The sequence below is a fragment of the Idiotropiscis lumnitzeri genome, unplaced genomic scaffold, assembly GCF_059441095.1.
Source record: "Idiotropiscis lumnitzeri isolate Australia: NSW breed Sydney's pygmy pipehorse unplaced genomic scaffold, RoL_Ilum_1.0 HiC_scaffold_25, whole genome shotgun sequence".
NCBI lineage: Eukaryota > Metazoa > Chordata > Actinopteri > Syngnathiformes > Syngnathidae > Idiotropiscis > Idiotropiscis lumnitzeri.
This window is the reverse complement of record NW_028283563.1, coordinates 1,897,586-1,910,572: the sequence shown is the minus strand read 5'-3', so window position 1 is coordinate 1,910,572 and position 12,987 is coordinate 1,897,586.

The window sequence follows — 12,987 nt, the reverse complement described above, 5'->3', positions numbered from 1 at the left end:
ATTTGAGGATACTTCAGCCCTGAAGACATCTACCAACTTATTTTACATCGTAGTAGTAGCGCCACCAACTGGTAAAAGCTAATACAAGTTATTTTCTTGGATGTTTTTCTCCGTGCAACTCAACAAGGTCGCCCTCATATATGCTCGGATGACTGTTTCGGCCATGAGGATGTCACAATACGAAATTCGTCCTTTTTCGTGAAAAGTTGTGGGAGTGGCATTGCACTGTTCGGCAATAAAACAAAGCTGATTATGAGGTTCTAAATATGAACGACAACTCGTAAAACTTTACACACACATCAGGCCGAGCAAATTTATCAATATTTTATACGTTAGTTGTGCAGCTTTTTTGAAATGGCTCGCCATGGCCCTCGAGAAATGTTAAAAAAAAGCAGCTCTGGTTGAGTGTTTCACCTCGCTTTTTGTAAATTTTATGGAGTACAGTGAACCCTCGGTTATCGCGGTTAATGGGGACCGAGACCACCCGCGAAAACTGAAAATCCGCGAAGTAGCGGCGCACCTTCAAAAATGCTTAAAAAAAATATACAATATATATAATAAATATATATATATATAATAAATATATATATATATATATATATATATATATATATATATATATATATATATATATATATATATATATATATATATATATATATATATATATACGGGGAGAGAGAGAGTGAAATTCATGTTATAACAAAAAAAACAAATTATTATTAAAACGTATTATTTTTTTATTCCCCAGCCATTCTTTTTGTATTTATTTAATTACTCCGACTTTTACCTGCTGGTACGCCGTCCGGTGTGCCCTGTGAAATGAAAGGTAGCATTCTTTATTTATTTATTCATTTATTCATTCATAACTGACAGCCTCGCGCTCCGCTCGTGCCCGGGCAGAAGAGGTGCTCCAATTCGGCTTAACTGTGACACACGCCCGCCCTCCTCCCCCGGAGCTTCCATTCGGTTAAACTTAGGGGCCGCTTGGCACCGCCGTGCCCGGGGAAGGTGCTCCTCTTCGGCTTACTGTGACGCGAGCATGCCCTCCTCCTCCGGAGCTTCCATTCGGTTAAACTTAGGGGCCGCTTGGAACCGCCCGTGCCCGGGGAAGGTGCTCCTCTTCGGCTTACTGTGACGCGAGCATGCCCTCCTCCTCCGGAGCTTCCATTCGGTTAAACTTAGGGGCCGCTTGGAACCGCCCGTGCCCGAGGAAGGTGCTCCTCTTCGGCTTACTGTGACGCGAACATGCCCTCCTCCTCCGGAGCTTCCATTCGGTTAAACTTAGGGGCCGCTTGGCACCGCCCGTGCCCGGGGAAGGTGCTCCTCTACGGCTTAACTGCCACACACGCCGGCCGGAGCTCTGGTACGGTCCGAACCGCGCGAAACGTCGCCACCGATCGTGTCCGGGGGAACGTGCTCTTCTTCGTCCACTCTCCTCTTCGCCCACGCTCTTCTTCGGCGCACGCCGGCCGTCTAACCGCTCCAGCGCCCCGTCGTGCCGCTTGGCGAAACTACAATGCCCCCGAATATTTTTTAGACCCGCGAAGCACTGAACCCGCGAAAGGTGAACCGCGAAGTAGCGAGGGTTCACTGTATGTATAAGACCAAGACCTACAAAAAAGTCTCTTGGAGCAATGAGCTAGGTTTTACAGGAAGTCGGCCATTTTGAATTTACTTAAAAGGGGGCGGGTCACCACAATGGACTTTGTGTAGAAATTATTATTGGGGCCCGAGCAGCGACCGCGGCGAGGTCCCTATTGTTTTTGTAGAAAATATTATTACTTTTATTATTATTATTATTATTATTATTATTATTAGGGCCTGAGCAGCGACCGCTGCGAAGTCCCTATTGTTTTTGTAGAAATTAGTATTATTATTATTTTTCCGATTGTTCGATCGCATTTTTGACCCCCGAAACATGCACAAAAACTCACCAAACTTGGCAGTCTCATCGGGCATGGCGAAAAATTTTATATTTTTTAACGTCTAATATGAACAGGAAGTGAGTTATGAATTTTTGAAAGTCCGACTTTTGCCCTTTTTTGCATGTTTACAGGGGTCATTCTTTTGCACCCTGATCCTAAAGGCTTCATCTGATTGCCTTAAAGTTCTGTCTGGAGCATCTTAAGACCTGGGACAAACACTGGGGCTAAAATTTTTTGTTTCCGAAATACTATATGACGGGGGCGGGGCTTCAAAGTTTTCACTTAAGATTTCCTTCGCCGCAATGGACAAAATGCTTAATAACTCTCCTGCACATGCTGCTAAAAATCCAAAACTTCACATGTACATAAAGAGTCGGTACCTGAAGACATCTATATGTTTATATTCAGTTATACACCTTGCGCCAATCAATATCAATTTTTACATTTTGACGTACTGCACGGTGCCCTTTTAACGAATCCGATTGAAAATTGGCTAGAAAAGACTCAAGACATTGATCTTACTCTATCCCTATTTTTATGACTTTCCTTCAAAGGGCGTGGCTATTACGGTGCCGCAGATTCTGATTATTCTCCGTGGCAACAAAAGTTCCTGCAAAATGATTCAGATGATCCATCTTCTGGAAATCTTTCACATTTGAGGATATTCAGGCCCTGAAGACGGCTGCCAACTTATTTTTGATCGCAGTGGTAGTGCCACCAACTGGTTAAAACAAATACAAATTATTTTTGTTGATGTTTTTCTCCGGGCAAGTGAACAAAATCTACCTTATATTTGCTCGGATGAGTGTTTAGGCCTTGAGCATGTCACAATACGAAAGTCTTTCGCCTTCTTCAGAGTGTCACATGATGCTGTCTTGTGACCCGTCTTTATCAGCTGATGTTCCATGAGGGCGTGACTTACCTGTCACAAGAATGAAGGCAAGTCACGCCCCCCGCTGTCCGTTCACTCCGCCAAGATGCTGGTCCAGGTGGTAGAGAGGATGAAGGCTCCCTTGTCTCTGTTCATGGTTTTTATGCCTCGCTTGCAGATCTCAATGGCCTCTCTGATCCAGCGCTGTTGTTTGTTCTCTTCTGTGCGGATGACCCTGCCCTTCTCCAGGTCCATGATGTGGTTTTCCCTTTTGCAGTGGTCAGTGATTGCTGATTTGTAATGTTCATGTTGTGCTTGTTCTTTTACTGCTCTGATTTTTTTCATTTTTTTGACAGGTAAGTCACACCCTCATGGAACATCAGCTCAAGACACCATCATGCGACACTCTGAAGAAGGCGAAAGACTCGCCGAAACATGTCAGGTAAAAAATTAACCTAAAACATAATTGTCTGCTTTTAATGAATCAGTCAAATATCAATAATAAGAAGACAAAATGAACCTAATACAAATAAATGAATGCTTAATAACTCCCCTGCACATGCTCCTAAAAATCCAAACCTTCACCTGTAAATAAAACGTCCCGACCTGAAGACATCTTAATGTTATTATTTTGTTATACACACAGTGCCGCCAAGTGGAATCAAAAATTTGTTTTTATTTTAATTTTCACGTACTGCACGGTGCCCTTTTGACGAATCCGACTGAAAATGAGTCAGAAAAGACTCAAGACAATGATCTTACTCTCTGCCGAATTTTGTGACGTTTTGGCAAAAGGCGTGGCTATTAAGGTGCTGAAAAGTCCGATTGTACTCTGTGGCAACAAAAGCTCCGGCAACATGACTCAGATGATCCTATCTTCTCGAAGTTGTACACATTTGAGGATACTTCAGCCCTGAAGACATCTACCAACTTATTTTACATCGTAGTAGTAGCGCCACCAACTGGTAAAAGCTAATACAAGTTATTTTCTTGGATGTTTTTCTCCGTGCAACTCAACAAGGTCGCCCTCATATATGCTCGGATGACTGTTTCGGCCATGAGGATGTCACAATACGAAATTCGTCCTTTTTCATGAAAAGTTGTGGGAGTGGCATTGCACTGTTCGTCAATAAAACAAAGCTGATTATGAGGTTCTAAATATGAACGACAACTCGTAAAACTTTACACACACATCAGGCCGAGCAAATTTATCAATATTTTATACGTTAGTTGTGCAGCTTTTTTGAAATGGCTCGCCATGGCCCTCGAGAAATGTTAAAAAAAGCAGCTCTGGTTGAGTGTTTCACCTCGCTTTTTGTAAATTTTATGGAGTACAGTGAACCCTCGGTTATCGCGGTTAACGGGGACCGAGACCACCCGCGAAAACTGAAAATCCGCGAAGTAGCGGCGCACCTTCAAAAATGCTTAAAAAAATATACAATATATATAATAAATATATATATATATATATATATATATATATATATATATATACGGGGAGAGAGAGAGTGAAATTCATGTTATAACAAAAAAACCAAATTATTATTAAAACGTATTATTTTTTTATTCCCCAGCCATTCTTTTTGTATTTATTTAATTACTCCGACTTTTACCTGCTGGTACGCCGTCCGGTGTGCCCTGTGAAATGAAAGGTGGCATTCTTTATTTATTTATTCATTTATTCATTCATAACTGACAGCCTCGCGCTCCGCTCGTGCCCGGGCAGAAGAGGTGCTCCAATTTGGCTTAACTGTGACACACGCCCGCCCTCCTCCCCCGGAGCTTCCATTCGGTTAAACTTAGGGGCCGCTTGGCACCGCCCGTGCCCGGGGAAGGTGCTCCTCTTCGGCTTACTGTGACGCGAGCATGCCCTCCTCCTGCGGAGCTTCCATTCGGTTAAACTTAGGGGCCGCTTGGAACCGCCCGTGCCCGGGGAAGGTGCTCCTCTTCGGCTTACTGTGACGCGAGCATGCCCTCCTCCTCCGGAGCTTCCATTCGGTTAAACTTAGGGGCCGCTTGGCACCGCCCGTGCCCGGGGAAGGTGCTCCTCTACGGCTTAACTGCCACGCACGCCGGCCGGAGCTCTGGTACGGTCCGAACCGCGCGAAACGTCGCCACCGATCGTGTCCGGGGGAACGTGCTCTTCTTCGTCCACTCTCCTCTTCGCCCACGCTCTTCTTCGGCGCACGCCGGCCGTCTAACCGCTCCAGCGCCCCGTCGTGCCGCTCGGCGAAACTACAATGCCCCCGAATATTTTTTAGACCCGCGAAGCACTGAACCCGCGAAAGGTGAACCGCGAAGTAGCGAGGGTTCACTGTATGTATAAGACCAAGACCTACAAAAAAGTCTCTTGGAGCAATGAGCTAGGTTTTACAGGAAGTCGGCCATTTTGAATTTACTTAAAAGGGGGCGGGTCACCACAATGGACTTTGTGTAGAAATTATTATTGGGGCCCGAGCAGCGACCGCGGCGAGGTCCCTATTGTTTTTGTAGAAAATATTATTACTTTTATTATTATTATTATTAGGGCCTGAGCAGCGACCGCTGCGAAGTCCCTATTGTTTTTGTAGAAATTATTATTATTATTATTTTTCCGATTGTTCGATCGCATTTTTGACCCCCGAAACATGCACAAAAACTCACCAAACTTGGCAGTCTCATCGGGCATGGCGAAAAATTTGTTATTTTAACGTCTAATATGAACAGGAAGTGAGTTATGAATTTTTGAAAGTCCGACTTTTTGCCCTTTTTTGCATGTTTACAGGGGTCATTCTTTTGCACCCTGATCCTAAAGGCTTCATCTGATTGCCTTAAAATTCTGTCTGTAGCATCTGAAGACCTGGGACAAACACTGGGGCTAAAATTTTTTGTTTCCGAAATACTATATGACGGGGGCGGGGCTTCAAAGTTTTCACTTAAGATTTCCTTCGCCGCAATGGACAAAATGCTTAATAACTCTCCTGCACATGCTGCTAAAAATCCAAAACTTCACATGTACATAAAAAGTCTGTACCTGAAGACATCTATATGTTTATATTCAGTTATACACCTTGCGCCAATCAATATCATTTTTTACATTTTGACTTACTGCACGGTGCCCTTTTAACGAATCTGATTGAAAATTGGCTAGAAAAGACTCAAGACATTGATCTTACTCTATCCCTATTTTTGTGACTTTCCTTCGAAGGGCGTGGCTATTACGGTGCCGCAGAGTCTGATTATTCTCCGTGGCAACAAAAGTTCCTGCAAAATGATTCAGATGATCCATCTTCTCGAAATTTTTCACATTTGAGGATATTCAGGCCCTGAAGACGGCTGCCAACTTATTTTTGATCGCAGTGGTAGCGCCACCAACTGGTTAAAACAAATACAAATTATTTTCGTTGATGTTTTTCTCCGGGCAGGTGAACAAAATCTACCTTATATTTGCTCGGATGAGTGTTTAGGCCTTGAGCATGTCACAATACGAAAGTCTTTCGCCTTCTTCAGAGTGTCACATGATGCTGTCTTGTGACCCGTCTTTATCAGCTGATGTTCCATGAGGGCGTGACTTACCTGTCACAAGAATGAAGGCAAGTCACGCCCCCGCTGTCCGTTCACTCCGCCAAGATGCTGGTCCAGGTGGTAGAGAGGATGAAGGCTCCCTTGTCTCTGTTCATGGTTTTTATGCCTCGCTTGCAGATCTCAATGGCCTCTCTGATCCAGCGCTGTTGTTTGTTCTCTTCTGTGCGGATGACCCTGCCCTTCTCCCGGTCCATGATGTAGTTTTCCCTTTTGCAGTGGTCAGTGATTGCTGATTTGTAATGTTCATGTTGTGCTTGTTCTTTTACTGCTCTGATTTTTTTCATTTTTTTGACAGGTAAGTCACACCCTCATGGAACATCAGCTCAAGACACCATCATGCGACACTCTGAAGAAGGCGAAAGACTCGCCGAAAGATGTCAGGTAAAAAATTTACCTAAAACATAATTGTCTGCTTTTAATGAATCAGTCAAATATCAATAATAAGAAGACAAAATGAACCTAATACAAATAAATGAATGCTTAATAACTCCCCTGCACATGCTCCTAAAAATCCAAACCTTCACCTGTAAATAAAACGTCCCGACCTGAAGACATCGTAATGTTATTATTTTGTTATACACACAGTGCCGCCAAGTGGAATCAAAAATTTGTTTTTATTTTAATTTTCACGTACTGCACGGTGCCCTTTTGACGAATCCGACTGAAAATTAGTCAGAAAAGACTCAAGACAATGATCTTACTCTCTGCCGAATTTTGTGACGTTTTGGCAAAAGGCGTGGCTATTAAGGTGCTGAAAAGTCCGATTGTACTCTGTGGCAACAAAAGCTCCGGCAACATGACTCAGATGATCCTATCTTCTCGAAGTTGTACACATTTGAGGATACTTCAGCCCTGAAGACATCTACCAACTTATTTTACATCGTAGTAGTAGCGCCACCAACTGGTAAAAGCTAATACAAGTTATTTTCTTGGATGTTTTTCTCCGTGCAACTCAACAAGGTCGCCCTCATATATGCTCGGATGACTGTTTCGGCCATGAGGATGTCACAATACGAAATTCGTCCTTTTTCGTGAAAAGTTGTGGGAGTGGCATTGCACTGTTCGGCAATAAAACAAAGCTGATTATGAGGTTCTAAATATGAACGACAACTCGTAAAACTTTACACACACATCAGGCCGAGCAAATTTATCAATATTTTATACGTTAGTTGTGCAGCTTTTTTGAAATGGCTCGCCATGGCCCTCGAGAAATGTTAAAAAAAGCAGCTCTGGTTGAGTGTTTCACCTCGCTTTTTGTAAATTTTATGGAGTACAGTGAACCCTCGGTTATCGCGGTTAATGGGGACCGAGACCACCCGCGAAAACTGAAAATCCGCGAAGTAGCGGCGCACCTTCAAAAATGCTTAAAAAAAATATACAATATATATAATAAATATATATATATATATATATATATATATATATATATATATATATATATATATATATATATATATATATATATATATATATATATATATATATATATACGGGGAGAGAGAGAGTGAAATTCATGTTATAACAAAAAAACCAAATTATTATTAAAACGTATTATTTTTTTATTCCCCAGCCATTCTTTTTGTATTTATTTAATTACTCCGACTTTTACCTGCTGGTACGCCGTCCGGTGTGCCCTGTGAAATGAAAGGTAGCATTCTTTATTTATTTATTCATTTATTCATTCATAACTGACAGCCTCGCGCTCCGCTCGTGCCCGGGCAGAAGAGGTGCTCCAATTCGGCTTAACTGTGACACACGCCCGCCCTCCTCCCCCGGAGCTTCCATTCGGTTAAACTTAGGGGCCGCTTGGCACCGCCGTGCCCGGGGAAGGTGCTCCTCTTCGGCTTACTGTGACGCGAGCATGCCCTCCTCCTCCGGAGCTTCCATTCGGTTAAACTTAGGGGCCGCTTGGAACCGCCCGTGCCTTGGGAAGGTGCTCCTCTTCGGCTTACTGTGACGCGAGCATGCCCTCCTCCTCCGGAGCTTCCATTCGGTTAAACTTAGGGGCCGCTTGGAACCGCCCGTGCCCGAGGAAGGTGCTCCTCTTCGGCTTACTGTGACGCGAACATGCCCTCCTCCTCCGGAGCTTCCATTCGGTTAAACTTAGGGGCCGCTTGGCACCGCCCGTGCCCGGGGAAGGTGCTCCTCTACGGCTTAACTGCCACACACGCCGGCCGGAGCTCTGGTACGGTCCGAACCGCGCGAAACGTCGCCACCGATCGTGTCCGGGGGAACGTGCTCTTCTTCGTCCACTCTCCTCTTCGCCCACGCTCTTCTTCGGCGCACGCCGGCCGTCTAACCGCTCCAGCGCCCCGTCGTGCCGCTTGGCGAAACTACAATGCCCCCGAATATTTTTTAGACCCGCGAAGCACTGAACCCGCGAAAGGTGAACCGCGAAGTAGCGAGGGTTCACTGTATGTATAAGACCAAGACCTACAAAAAAGTCTCTTGGAGCAATGAGCTAGGTTTTACAGGAAGTCGGCCATTTTGAATTTACTTAAAAGGGGGCGGGTCACCACAATGGACTTTGTGTAGAAATTATTATTGGGGCCCGAGCAGCGACCGCGGCGAGGTCCCTATTGTTTTTGTAGAAAATATTATTACTTTTATTATTATTATTATTATTATTATTATTAGGGCCTGAGCAGCGACCGCTGCGAAGTCCCTATTGTTTTTGTAGAAATTAGTATTATTATTATTTTTCCGATTGTTCGATCGCATTTTTGACCCCCGAAACATGCACAAAAACTCACCAAACTTGGCAGTCTCATCGGGCATGGCGAAAAATTTTATATTTTTTAACGTCTAATATGAACAGGAAGTGAGTTATGAATTTTTGAAAGTCCGACTTTTGCCCTTTTTTGCATGTTTACAGGGGTCATTCTTTTGCACCCTGATCCTAAAGGCTTCATCTGATTGCCTTAAAGTTCTGTCTGGAGCATCTTAAGACCTGGGACAAACACTGGGGCTAAAATTTTTTGTTTCCGAAATACTATATGACGGGGGCGGGGCTTCAAAGTTTTCACTTAAGATTTCCTTCGCCGCAATGGACAAAATGCTTAATAACTCTCCTGCACATGCTGCTAAAAATCCAAAACTTCACATGTACATAAAGAGTCGGTACCTGAAGACATCTATATGTTTATATTCAGTTATACACCTTGCGCCAATCAATATCAATTTTTACATTTTGACGTACTGCACGGTGCCCTTTTAACGAATCCGATTGAAAATTGGCTAGAAAAGACTCAAGACATTGATCTTACTCTATCCCTATTTTTATGACTTTCCTTCAAAGGGCGTGGCTATTACGGTGCCGCAGATTCTGATTATTCTCCGTGGCAACAAAAGTTCCTGCAAAATGATTCAGATGATCCATCTTCTGGAAATCTTTCACATTTGAGGATATTCAGGCCCTGAAGACGGCTGCCAACTTATTTTTGATCGCAGTGGTAGTGCCACCAACTGGTTAAAACAAATACAAATTATTTTTGTTGATGTTTTTCTCCGGGCAAGTGAACAAAATCTACCTTATATTTGCTCGGATGAGTGTTTAGGCCTTGAGCATGTCACAATACGAAAGTCTTTCGCCTTCTTCAGAGTGTCACATGATGCTGTCTTGTGACCCGTCTTTATCAGCTGATGTTCCATGAGGGCGTGACTTACCTGTCACAAGAATGAAGGCAAGTCACGCCCCCCGCTGTCCGTTCACTCCGCCAAGATGCTGGTCCAGGTGGTAGAGAGGATGAAGGCTCCCTTGTCTCTGTTCATGGTTTTTATGCCTCGCTTGCAGATCTCAATGGCCTCTCTGATCCAGCGCTGTTGTTTGTTCTCTTCTGTGCGGATGACCCTGCCCTTCTCCAGGTCCATGATGTGGTTTTCCCTTTTGCAGTGGTCAGTGATTGCTGATTTGTAATGTTCATGTTGTGCTTGTTCTTTTACTGCTCTGATTTTTTTCATTTTTTTGACAGGTAAGTCACACCCTCATGGAACATCAGCTCAAGACACCATCATGCGACACTCTGAAGAAGGCGAAAGACTCGCCGAAACATGTCAGGTAAAAAATTAACCTAAAACATAATTGTCTGCTTTTAATGAATCAGTCAAATATCAATAATAAGAAGACAAAATGAACCTAATACAAATAAATGAATGCTTAATAACTCCCCTGCACATGCTCCTAAAAATCCAAACCTTCACCTGTAAATAAAACGTCCCGACCTGAAGACATCTTAATGTTATTATTTTGTTATACACACAGTGCCGCCAAGTGGAATCAAAAATTTGTTTTTATTTTAATTTTCACGTACTGCACGGTGCCCTTTTGACGAATCCGACTGAAAATGAGTCAGAAAAGACTCAAGACAATGATCTTACTCTCTGCCGAATTTTGTGACGTTTTGGCAAAAGGCGTGGCTATTAAGGTGCTGAAAAGTCCGATTGTACTCTGTGGCAACAAAAGCTCCGGCAACATGACTCAGATGATCCTATCTTCTCGAAGTTGTACACATTTGAGGATACTTCAGCCCTGAAGACATCTACCAACTTATTTTACATCGTAGTAGTAGCGCCACCAACTGGTAAAAGCTAATACAAGTTATTTTCTTGGATGTTTTTCTCCGTGCAACTCAACAAGGTCGCCCTCATATATGCTCGGATGACTGTTTCGGCCATGAGGATGTCACAATACGAAATTCGTCCTTTTTCATGAAAAGTTGTGGGAGTGGCATTGCACTGTTCGTCAATAAAACAAAGCTGATTATGAGGTTCTAAATATGAACGACAACTCGTAAAACTTTACACACACATCAGGCCGAGCAAATTTATCAATATTTTATACGTTAGTTGTGCAGCTTTTTTGAAATGGCTCGCCATGGCCCTCGAGAAATGTTAAAAAAAGCAGCTCTGGTTGAGTGTTTCACCTCGCTTTTTGTAAATTTTATGGAGTACAGTGAACCCTCGGTTATCGCGGTTAACGGGGACCGAGACCACCCGCGAAAACTGAAAATCCGCGAAGTAGCGGCGCACCTTCAAAAATGCTTAAAAAAATATACAATATATATAATAAATATATATATATATATATATATATATATATATATATATACGGGGAGAGAGAGAGTGAAATTCATGTTATAACAAAAAAACCAAATTATTATTAAAACGTATTATTTTTTTATTCCCCAGCCATTCTTTTTGTATTTATTTAATTACTCCGACTTTTACCTGCTGGTACGCCGTCCGGTGTGCCCTGTGAAATGAAAGGTGGCATTCTTTATTTATTTATTCATTTATTCATTCATAACTGACAGCCTCGCGCTCCGCTCGTGCCCGGGCAGAAGAGGTGCTCCAATTTGGCTTAACTGTGACACACGCCCGCCCTCCTCCCCCGGAGCTTCCATTCGGTTAAACTTAGGGGCCGCTTGGCACCGCCCGTGCCCGGGGAAGGTGCTCCTCTTCGGCTTACTGTGACGCGAGCATGCCCTCCTCCTGCGGAGCTTCCATTCGGTTAAACTTAGGGGCCGCTTGGAACCGCCCGTGCCCGGGGAAGGTGCTCCTCTTCGGCTTACTGTGACGCGAGCATGCCCTCCTCCTCCGGAGCTTCCATTCGGTTAAACTTAGGGGCCGCTTGGCACCGCCCGTGCCCGGGGAAGGTGCTCCTCTACGGCTTAACTGCCACGCACGCCGGCCGGAGCTCTGGTACGGTCCGAACCGCGCGAAACGTCGCCACCGATCGTGTCCGGGGGAACGTGCTCTTCTTCGTCCACTCTCCTCTTCGCCCACGCTCTTCTTCGGCGCACGCCGGCCGTCTAACCGCTCCAGCGCCCCGTCGTGCCGCTCGGCGAAACTACAATGCCCCCGAATATTTTTTAGACCCGCGAAGCACTGAACCCGCGAAAGGTGAACCGCGAAGTAGCGAGGGTTCACTGTATGTATAAGACCAAGACCTACAAAAAAGTCTCTTGGAGCAATGAGCTAGGTTTTACAGGAAGTCGGCCATTTTGAATTTACTTAAAAGGGGGCGGGTCACCACAATGGACTTTGTGTAGAAATTATTATTGGGGCCCGAGCAGCGACCGCGGCGAGGTCCCTATTGTTTTTGTAGAAAATATTATTACTTTTATTATTATTATTATTAGGGCCTGAGCAGCGACCGCTGCGAAGTCCCTATTGTTTTTGTAGAAATTATTATTATTATTATTTTTCCGATTGTTCGATCGCATTTTTGACCCCCGAAACATGCACAAAAACTCACCAAACTTGGCAGTCTCATCGGGCATGGCGAAAAATTTGTTATTTTAACGTCTAATATGAACAGGAAGTGAGTTATGAATTTTTGAAAGTCCGACTTTTGCCCTTTTTTGCATGTTTACAGGGGTCATTCTTTTGCACCCTGATCCTAAAGGCTTCATCTGATTGCCTTAAAATTCTGTCTGTAGCATCTGAAGACCTGGGACAAACACTGGGGCTAAAATTTTTTGTTTCCGAAATACTATATGACGGGGGCGGGGCTTCAAAGTTTTCACTTAAGATTTCCTTCGCCGCAATGGACAAAATGCTTAATAACTCTCCTGCACATGCTGCTAAAAATCCAAAACTTCACATGTACATAAAAAGTCTGTA